Here is an 11,842-nt window from a genome sequence, read left to right on the forward strand (position 1 = left end):
CCAGTAACAGTGTTCATGAACTAGTAGATGCTAATGCTGATACTGATGAAGATGAGAATGAAGAGGAAAAGCAAGAGGAATTACCTAATATTATTCCTCGGTATGTAAAGCTAAATCATGATCCTAAGCAGATCATAGGAGATAAGGATGCAAGAATCCTTATGAGAAGAAAGGTCAGAGAAAACTCATGTATGATCTCTAAATGTGGGCCTAAATCATTTAAAGAGGCACATAATGATGAAGACTAGATCAAGGCAATGGAAGAGGAACTTGACCAAATAGAAAAGAATGGTACATGGTCTTTGGTACCCAGACCAGAGCATAAAAATGTCATTGGTACCAAATGGGTTTTCAAAAATAAGCTGAATGAGGATGGCACAATGATTAGAAACAAAGCCAGAATGGTGTGTAAAGGATAAACCCAAGAAGAAGGAGAAGACTATGGAGAAACCTTTACTCCTATAGCTAGATTGGAAGGATTTTATATGCTTCTTGCATATGCAGCTTTTAAGGGATTCAAATTATATGAAATGGATGTAAAATCTGCATTCCTAAATGGTGTACTTGAAGAGGAGGTGTATATAGACCAACCATATGGGTTTTCCCTATCAGAAGATAGTGACATGGTGTGTAGGCTACATAAAGCCTTGTATGGTCTAAAGCAGGCACCTAGAGCATGGTATGAACACCTGCACTCCCATCTTGTGAATATTGGATTTGAGAGAACAAGTGAAGATAGAAATATCTACTTGAAATCAGAAGGAGATCAGATTCTAATCTGTGAAGTATTTGTTGATGACATAATCTTTGGTGGAGATGACAAGATGAGTCATGAGTTTGTAGATGAGATGAAGAAAGAATTTGAGATGTCACTCATAGGGGAGATTTAGTTCTTCATTGAACTACAGATTCAACAATTGAAAGATGGAATCTTTATCACTTAGTCCAAGTATGTCAAAAAGGTGTTGAAGACCTTTGGCATGGAAGATAGAAAACCGGTTGGTACACCGATGGTGATCAGTTGCAAATTATCAAAAGAGGATGACTCAGCCTTGGTTGATGAGAAGGAATACCAATCAATGATTGCTAAGTTGCATTATGTAGTGCATAGAAGACCAGACATTGGACATGCAGTGGGCATTACTACAAGGTTCAAAAAGCCCAAGAGAATCTCACTTGGTTGTAGTCAAGCGGATTCTCAGATATCTGAAGGGAACTATTGATTATGGATTGTGGTGTCCATACAGTAATGATTTCAATTTGAAAGTGTTTACAAATGTTGATTAGGCAGGTAATGTGGATGATCGGAAGAGCACAACCAGTGTTGCATTCTTTCTCGGTGGAAGATTAGTCTCATGGATGAGCAAGAAATAGAGTTGCATCTCTCAGTCCACAACAAAAGTGGAGTATGTTGCAGCTTTCATGAACTGCACCCAGACTATTTGGATGAAGCATGTATTAAATGGTTTCAAAGTTCCTATATATGAACCGGTAAGTATATTTGGTGATAATACAAGTGCAATTAACATCTCCAAGAATCTGGTTTTCCACTCTAGAACCAAGCACTTTGAGCTTAAGTATCATTTCTTGAGGGAAAAGGTTCTTAACAAAGAGATTGCATTGGAACATGTTTCCAGTAAGGAGCAATTAGCAAACAAATTCACAAAGCCTCTCCCAAAGGCTACATTTACCTATTTGAGAGGTGAATTAGGGGTGCTTCCCCTTCAAGAGGTCAACTAAAGGTGTGTGTTGCACATCAGTCAAATCTTACATTGATATATCTTTTTAGGACTGATGTGTTGATGGATGCTACTCCTTAGGGGGAGCAACATAGTGGAATAGGGAAGCGTGTGCCTCCACTTTGGCATTGTTTTCAAAGGGGGAGAAGATTTGAAGTGGAGAAGATATCTACAGTATTGGGGAGAAGATGTGAAGTGGAGAGATATCTTTGAATATTACCATCAATGCCAAAGGGGGAGATTGTTGGCATATGTGAACTAGTATGATGACATGATGATATTGTATGTTGTCATTGATGTCAATATGCTAAAGAGTGAACTGGTATATTGAAGTTAGCAACTGGCAAGAGAACCAGTATGATGTTGTGAACTAGTATATGTGAAAAAGTGAACCGGCATGTCAGAGTGAGAACCGGTATATGGAATGTTTTGTATCAAGGGTTCATATGGTATGACTACCGGTTGGTAGTCTCAGCCTTAGGCTTTCTAGTTGAAGTGTTCCAAGCCTATGTGACTCAACCGATGACATTGTGTGATGAGTTAGCATTGTAACAAAGAACAAATTGAGTTGCCACGTCCCTTGTGCGCATGAAGAATCTTGCATGAAGGAGATTGCTCCTATCTACCTCGAGAATGTGCGAAGTTTGTAAATGGTGAAAACGTGTGATGGATTATCAGCCACCATGAAAGCGGTGGAGAATGAATGATGGAGAACATCTTGAGATCGGTTCAAGACTGTTGCATTTAATGCAATGTGCTCAACAGTTAGGATTCAACTATTTGAATTGGTTAACCTAAAATGTTTTTGGTTTAGGGTTTATGCTACCAACCTATTTGTTTACTATAAGGTTGATGTTGTGTTTCTTTTTGAGGTTATTGGCAAATGTTGTATGTGTGTATCCAAGTAAAGAGATACGTGATTCTTGCCAGACCAAAGGAGTGAGGTAATACCTAAAGAGTGTGAGTGTAGAAGGAGAAGAGGAACTAAAGCGGATTTGCATTGGCATTGAGTGTTGTTACCAGATCATTGTAATACCTGTTGATCTTTAATCACTTCAATAGTTGGAAAATCCCTTAACAGGGTAGATTTAACCAGCTTGCTGTAAATCCTTTAACAGGGTGACTCAAAGTCATTGAGTTCTTGAAATCCTCTAACAAGGTAACCTTTAATAGGGTTTAACCCTTAACCGAGTATTTAGCCATCCCTTAACAAGGTGATCCCTAGCAGGATTGGTTCCTAGTAGAACCTATTGTAAAGTCTTTAACCGGAATAGGCTCCTAACACAGTGGACTTCTAAGGAGTTCAACGAACAACTTGTGGGTATTCATCCCCACCGTGGTTTTTCCCTGTTGGGTTTCCACATGAAAAATATGTGTGTCATGTGTGGTGTTTTTCATGTGATTGTTTAGTGATTTGTGTGTGAAAGTAATTCATGGTGAACTAGTTGTTATTATATTTCTAATGATAGATTACTTGTTCATGCATAAGGGTTAAATGGAAGTATGGTGTTAGGTTGAGTGGAAAGCTAAGTGATTAACTGATTAATACTTGTCTCAATCATTCTTAGCTTTACCGGTTGTACTCTATTTTAGACCGGTGTTACTGATTGTCAATCATGTGCAGTGTTTGTTGTCTAACCGATTTAAGAAAGTGTTTTTGTCTATACTGATTCACCCCCCCCTCTTAGTATTGGTTTGGTACTAGGTGTTCATCTTTTATTCAACACAAGAAGGTACATTCAGATTGGGAAACTTACTTGTGTGTCTACTATTATACTTCACCAAAGAAGTTCCTGGTATAGGTAGAAAAGAATTTGGTTTTAACATACCGATAGGAAAACTAAATTATGGACTCTCTAAACAACATGGGAGATGACAGAGAAAAGAAAATAACAGAACATTTTTAGACACTAAAAGATAGAATGAAAACTAGGGAAAGAATATCTCAGAGGATAGTTGATAAATATCAGAAACAAATATGTTTTGTCATAAAGAAATATGAAATTTGGATGGAGGCAGTGATTCTGAGAACAATATGGATTACAAAGATGGGATATGAAATAGATGAAAACATAATTGGGACATATGCAAAAGCACTACTCAAAGCTCCAAATGATCCTAAAAAACAAATATTTAGGAGTGTTGAATCTATTGAAGGAAAAATACAGTCACTGAAAAGAATTAAGAAAATAGAGAAAATAGTTAAGAAAGGTACAAGGTAGGCTAAAGAAATCAAAGATGATGTATTGAAAATGACTGGTATAAAGGAAAGTGACTTGGAAGGGATACAACTGGAAGCTCATCTTTCACCGGTTGCTACGTCTTCTGACAGTGAGATACTGACATAATTCAAAAGGGTAGTAAGTACAAAAAAAAACTTCACCAGCACCCTCTCCTGCACCTAAGAGAACAAGACAAAAACAATAGGTAGTTAGGCCTCTGGAAAAGAAGTTGACACCTAAGAAAAGGAGAGAAAAACAAGTTGTTCCACCTTTGGAGAAACTTTTGGATGAGATAACTGAAGATGGAAAATTATCAAATATTAGCAAGTTGTATAATACACTTTTAGATGATGATAAAGAAAGTATAGAAAATAGTGTTATTTTACATCTTGATATCTATTAGAAATTTTTGATGGAAATTGTAGATGATATACCAAATGACTTGTATATAAGGTTAGAAGCAAGAAGGGTAGCAATTGTTGAATTTGACAAAAAGATCAAGATAGAAAAACTACTTGCAGTTCACCCAGTGAAATCTACACAAGAGATAGATGAATTAATAAATGAGGCTAACCGGACAGTATTTTCAACCTATCATTGACATGTAGCACTAATGGCAAGAAGAGTTAATGAAATATCGGAAGAAACTACAAACAAGTGGGATATATTCTTTGTTGAAAAAGAAAAACAAGAAGAGCTAAATCGACCAAAGACTTTCAGAGTATATCAAAAAGATAAGGATAAGGAGAAAGGAAAAGTAGGTGGGCCTCAGAGCATAAAGATAATAGATAAATTGACTCCACATCCTTCTAATACTCCACTGGCACAAACTATTGACACACCACATGAAGACACAAATCCTGATTAAAAGGTGTTATACACAATAAACATCGACACTCAGGAAGTCAACATTGTAATGGATAAGGAAACAACTAAGAAGAGAGATGTGGCAACTGGGCCACTGATAGAAGACATAACAGATAGAAATACTAAAATTGGGGCAGAGCAACAAACTAAAAAACCAATTGATCCCTTGGTTACTAGAATGGTGACTGATAACACTGCTAAACCAATAGATGGGATACCGGCTATAAGAAAGCCTATTGAGTCACTAGTAGTGGACAATACTAAGATGCAAATAGAAAAACCAGCAATGGATACCACTATGAAATCATCAACAGAGAGAATAGAGAAACCGACAGAGACACATACTGAGAAACAGACAGATCAATAGGTTCATATAGAGATAGTGTCACTGACTACAACTAAAAAACCTAAACCTCTGGTAGCTGAAATGTAGACACAAACTAACCCTCCAGAGAAAGAGGAAAGCAAAACTATTATTACAACCGGTAGCATGCAAATTGTGAAGGCAGTTGGACAGCCTTCTGGAAGCTCATTAATAGAATTTAGACCAACCAATGTGACTGAGGTACTATTAGATTCAATCAAGAAAATAACAGATTGTAATGCATTGGCATACAAGGCTATTGATGATACCTTACCAATTTTGAAATTGATAGCACCCAAGTGTATTTTAGACAATAAAGATTCTTTGAGTCAATTAGACACATTGTTTAAGTATATAACCAGCAATCTACTTATAGTTGATCAAATAAATGAGGAGACATTTAGAGAGAAAATGAATAAAGAAAAGGAAAAATTCTTTGAGGAGACAGTCAAGAAGAATAAGGAACACATGAATACATTATTACCGGTACTTGGCAAGACAATTTTGGATTTCAAGAAATTGTACAGAGATACATGTAAAACAAACATTTTGATAGAAGATATAGATAATAAAATCAGCAAAGAACAGAAGGAAATAAATGACATTGCTGACAATTTAATAGGTTCAACAAATTCTATATCAGTAGTAGAATAGAAAATTGTAGTATTTGAAGAGAAAATAGAAAAACTGGAAAAAGAACTGAAGTGCAGACTAGGTCCTAAACTAGATATCCTCATCTCTTTAAGAAAAGAGATTTCTGAGGCTCTTATTCTAGGACTTCAGACACCAGAAGAGAAAATACACTTACTCACTGGTACAATTTAGTAGACTGAAGTAGCATTAAAGGACAGTGAAAGATTCTACAATAGTCTAAATATTGCCCTAGCAGATCTTTATCAGATTGTAACTAACCGGTTATAGGGATCAAGTTAAGGACTACACTCAATTGACATTGAATGATAGCCTTTGTCATTGATGCCAAAGGGGGAGTAGTAGAGGATGAGAAAATGGAATGACAAAAGAGATCATCTACTCAAGGGGAGCACACATTTTTGGTAACACAGTTTTGACAGTTTTGGTAAAGTTTTTGGACAACACATTTTGGATACAATTTTGGCTTTTTCTCATGAGTATTTCCATCAATGCCTAAAGGGGAGATTGTTGGCATATGGACACTCCAATGAGAAATTGTAGGTGATTTAAGGTATTGTCATTTATGGAAACCTTAAAAATCCTATATCACCGGCAAGTACCAGCACCGGCAGACACTAAACCAACATACAGTTCACCGGCAGTGAAAAGATGATTACCGACACTCAGGCCGATAGGATTTTGTTTATTGCATAATGTATTTTATTGTAATATCTTTTGTAAGCCGACATGGCTATTGTAATAAGACTCATATATAAGTATGAGATCTTGTAGAACATTTGGAATAGGAAGAGGCATAGATGGAAATTATGAGCGAATTGTAAGGCAAATTTTGGAGTAAGGTTTATGGATATTGCATGAGCTTAAACCGGTACTTAATCTAGCATATCAGATGCTTTTTATAGCAATACATTACTTTGGATTTTCATAATGCACTTTTGTAAGTCAGTGAGACTTCTTTTGTAATTGAGAAGTGAGCTCTAGGCAGTAAGTCTTCCTGCATGTGCATGCCCCAGACATTGTAGTAATATTCATTTATTAGCCAGTGAGTGAATACTGTGGGTCACAAATCCCACTGAGGTTTTTCCCACACCGGGTTTCCTTGCCAAAAATATTGTGTCATGGTGTATTTTCTATGTTGCGTTTATTGCTCTTATTTACTACTTTAATTTTGGTTTACCGGTACACTATTTTGGAATGCAATTTGTTTCATACGTCAAGAAAATCAACTAACCGGTTAGATACTAATTCACCCGCCCCCTCTTAGTATCTTTGGGAATCCTAACAGAAAACACCTCATTCTTTTGGGGCTATAAAAAGAACAAAGGCAAACTTTATTTTTGCAAAATTTTTGAAAAGAACCTCACCATCCTTTGGTGTTTAAAAGGATCCACTTTAGTTTGCAAGTTAAAGAACCTCATTTTTTCCAAAATATTTTAAACAAAGAAAAAGAGGGAAGTCTTTCCCCTTTATTGAATTAATTTTGTTGACCAAATCATGATTTTCTATGTTGACCAGGATTTCCATTCTTAGATACAAAATCACTAATTTGAAGGATTTGAAAAGAACACCATGCATTTTTGGAGCAAAATCTCCAAATAGAAGTTAGAAAATCATTGCCTTTGAAAAATTAAAAAAGAACCATTGTGTGCCTTGTCTCAAAAGTAGATGGTATATGCTCTCCCCTTAACTGGGTGATCAAAAAGCCAAACTACTCTTATGCTTTCTTTACTTCAAGCAATAAAACCTTTAGTAGACCTTCCCTCCTGAGGAGTAATATTGTTAGCCATTAAGGTCAGTGAGAGGGGAACGACCTAAGTGGGAAATGGCTTTATCACCAACTGTTCCAACCCACTATAATCAAAAGTGGAGGCTGACGAAAGTCTCCTTCAATAGTTTTGCTCAACGATTAGTCTTCCCCCAGTATCCTTGACATATGTAAAGCCTTTGTTCTAAAGGTTGGGAAGCCTCCCAAGGGGATTTATCATTGAAGACTGAACAAGATGCATGAATAAAAGCCTTAGCATTAGAAACCTTGAGCCAAGTCAGTATCCTAAAATTTGTAATATCATAATGCAAGGGTGGGGAAGAATCTACCCCTAAGATTACTCACCATATTTCTCCCAAGATAGCTACTCAATTGTGAAGCAATTCACTTTGGGTTAATTTCTAGAAAAAGGCAAAAAAACGAGCGCCCCCGGGGGGTGACAAGGTTGTTTGAGCTGACAGAGTATCGAGACTAGTGGGCAATGGTATTACTTATGACCTTTGAGTAAAGAGTCTCTTTGAATTGTATTCTTTGTATCCAAACCTGTTAAAACATTGGGGATTTGAACACATCCTCGCAAAACATACACTCATTGTTTAGACTAGGCAAAAATGGTTGTATTTTTCATGTTGTGTTTTCATTTTATTTTTCAGAAAATCGTCCATCAAAGTTGATCAAAACTTGAAAAAGAAAAATTGCAAAAAACTCAGAAATCAAAACAAACAGGGCAGTTAGTGCATAAGAGCAATATCTTAGTGCATAGAAGTCAAATATTATCACATACAAGCTAAAACATAGCGCATTGAATCTCTGTCTTAGTGCATAACACTCTCAAACATTTGGCAACTTCTCAGTAGCACTTTTTGACACCATATTGGCATATTGAAGCATCAGCTTAGCGCATTGGGGACAAAACTGGGCGTGTAGGATCAAAATAGAAGTGCATGTGTGGGACATATTAGCACATGATCATTCCAGTTAAAACAAAAACTCAAACATTCTGTTAGCACGTGAAATACGCATCTTAGTGCATCCAGTTAATTTTATAGCACATATAGATCCCATGTTAGACATCCGATCTCTGTCTTAGCGCATAGGTAAAAATTAGAAAAATAGAAAGCAAAATTAAGACTTTTCAAAAAAATTCATCATCAGTTTTGGATACCCTTTTTGGATCTTTGGTTGACCTCGTCAGGTAAAACTTCAATCAAAACACTAGAATATCTTCCAAACAAATCAAAAAAGTCAAAACTTTGAACAAAAGTTGTCAAAATCCAAAACTAGTTAAAGATAACACTTTCTCCTATCAAAATCAGGTAAACATCATCACATTGATCAAAAGATCCACCAATTAAATGGATTAAGTTAAACAAAACATACCTAGTTGTAAACCTAAGTTGTTAGATTGAGTCTCCATATCGAGAAACTCTTATCCATATCATTTGACACACTTTGTCATGAGGGGGCATCTAAACCTTCATTCAGATAAAGTTGGCAAAACCATTGATCATTCATGTATGACCACTCCTTATATTTTGAGAAGAAAAAGTCTTCATCACAACACTAAGTTGAAGAAATGATAACTCAGTTCTCAAAAACTTTCTAAAAGGAATAGATTTCTCTACATCAATCGCCAACTCTTCAAATCACATCGTATATTTTTACATCATATGCGATTATATCTCCAAGGCAATTCAAACGAATTTGATGAAGAACCTTTGAGAAGTAGAGCCTTTCGCCAAAAATCAGCCTTCAATCAATGCTTAAATCATAGTGGAAAGATCAATCTAGCTTTCTTTCTAGAAGTTTGCATCACTTATAACACAGCTTGATTTGAGCATCACTTATAACACAGCTTGATTTGAACCACCAACCCCCAAATAATGTGAAGAAAAAAAGTTTGTCCCGTTTGTCACAGAAAGGTTTTATTAGATGCCAGAGGTCACTCACTCTTAGCAAAACAAACAAAACAAACCATCAATAGAGTCCAATATGGGTCGAAGATTATCAAATCCCTTTGAATCCCCAAATCTAGAAGACAAAGAGATTACTGATGAACTCCTCCAAGAATGTCAAGAAAGTGCCTCATTTCAAAAACTCAAGGAAAAACTCATAGAATCAGACAAAGAAAAGTACCTTCTTATGTTAACAAGTAAGGGAGTTAGGCTTCCTAAGGACTTTGATACTGAAGTCTTTAGAACAAGGTCTCGACTTTATACTTATCAAGAACAACAGCGAGAAGAAGAAACACGTGACCCATAAAACATACCTAAGCAACATAACATACCTGAGCCACATAACCAACCAGATAAAAATAACATTCTTGAACACAATCATGCCCAAACTAGGGATAATAGGAGAGACGAGACTTTCCCTCGACAACCAAATGCACCCATGGTAGCTATTACACAAAAACTTCAAATGCTACAAAGAAAAATGTAGGATATGCAATAGGGTACCATAGTACGGTATTCCTTAGATGAAATTTGTCCATATCCATTCGATAGAAGATTCAACATGGTGTCATTTCCTCCTAATTCAGATATCCCAAAGTATGACAAATACAATGGCAAAAGTGATCCCTGGGATCATGTTAGGGAATTTTGCACTATGAGCCTCGAGTTTGTTCATAATGACACCTATTTAATGAGGTTGTTTCCAAGAAGTTTGGGAGGACAAACTATGGAATGGTTGTCTAAACTTACACCTCCCATCTAAATATTTGATGAGTTAGTCAACAAGTTCATCACATAATACTCTTATAACATTCAACATGCAATCACCATGTTAGATATTTGTAATACCAAGCAAAAGAACAATGAAACCTTCATGGTATTTCTTTAGCATTGGAGATGCATGGTTTCTAGATATCCTAGAGATGTGCCAGAAAAGGAAAAGCTAGAAATATTTATTAACAACTTAAACAATGAAATGAGTTATCAACTAAAACTTCAATGTATACCATCTTTCACTAAGTTAATAGAAAATGAAATCCAAGTAGAAGAAGCTTGCATCAAAAAGGGGACATTAAATTTCTTTAAAGAAGGAATTAATTCATCTAACACAAACCTCTTCAATAATCAAAACAACAACAACAATCTAGATAAATCCAGATTTTGGACCCAAAATGAAAACATTGTCAATGAAGGAGGAACTAATTCTAATGATCTAAAATCCAAACAACCTATCTTGGCTTTATCTGGTAATCTGCAAGATAGACAAAACCAAAGGAATGTTATCCAAGGCACTAATGTCAATCAAGGACTTTTACCCTCCAGCACAAACAGTAATACCCAAAATAACACCGATCGAGGGCCTAATTCAAGGAGTAACACCAACAATTTCCCAAATAAACGCATCTATACACCATTGGGGAAAACTTTAGAATCAGCGTTCCAAGAACTATTGGCACACAAAATTATCACATTGCTATCCATAAGCAATTTTGAACCTCAAGTTTAACCACCTTGGTGGAATGACTCACATTTCTGTGATTTTCATCACAACAAAGGGCATCATACTAATGATTGTATGAGACTTAAGAACATTGTTCAAGATATGATTGATAGAGGTGATTTGACTATGCATGGTCTCAAAACAAATAGTGATCATGATGCTTTTAAAAATCCTCTTCCAAATTACAAAAAAAATGGAGCTTCAACATCAAATGATACAAAGGGGGCTCACATTAATCATGTTTACAACAACACAATCAATCATATATCAACTAATGATAACCAAATAAATGTCATAAAGATCAAAGATCAGCAAGACCATACATCAATTAATGTGACAACCAAAGCTCAAAAATATGTCTTGAAAGGGGATACATCAACATTGCCTATCATCCCCAAGACTAGATATGATTTAGTAAGCCAACTACATAGAACTCTTGCTCAGATATCCATACTTGAGCTACTCAAACTTTCACCAAAACATAAGGACATCTTAGAACAAGCGCTTATGGAAACAAATGTACCTCCTGATCTGGATATAGACAAATTTCAAGCCATGGTGGCTCATCTAACAGGGCCTCATAATCTCACCTTTTCTGAGCATGATAAAATGTCTTTGAGTCATCCCCACAATACTCCGCTACATATTGAAGTAATAGTCTATAAAAATCAAGTTAAAAGAGTATTAATGGATGGAGTTGTTGGTCTCAATATCTGTACATTAAAACTAGTTTGTGCATTAGGCTTCTCTGAGCAGTCTGTTGATCCAAACAAAA

The sequence above is a fragment of the Cryptomeria japonica genome, chromosome 7 (genome assembly GCF_030272615.1).
Source record: "Cryptomeria japonica chromosome 7, Sugi_1.0, whole genome shotgun sequence".
Lineage (NCBI taxonomy): Eukaryota > Viridiplantae > Streptophyta > Pinopsida > Cupressales > Cupressaceae > Cryptomeria > Cryptomeria japonica.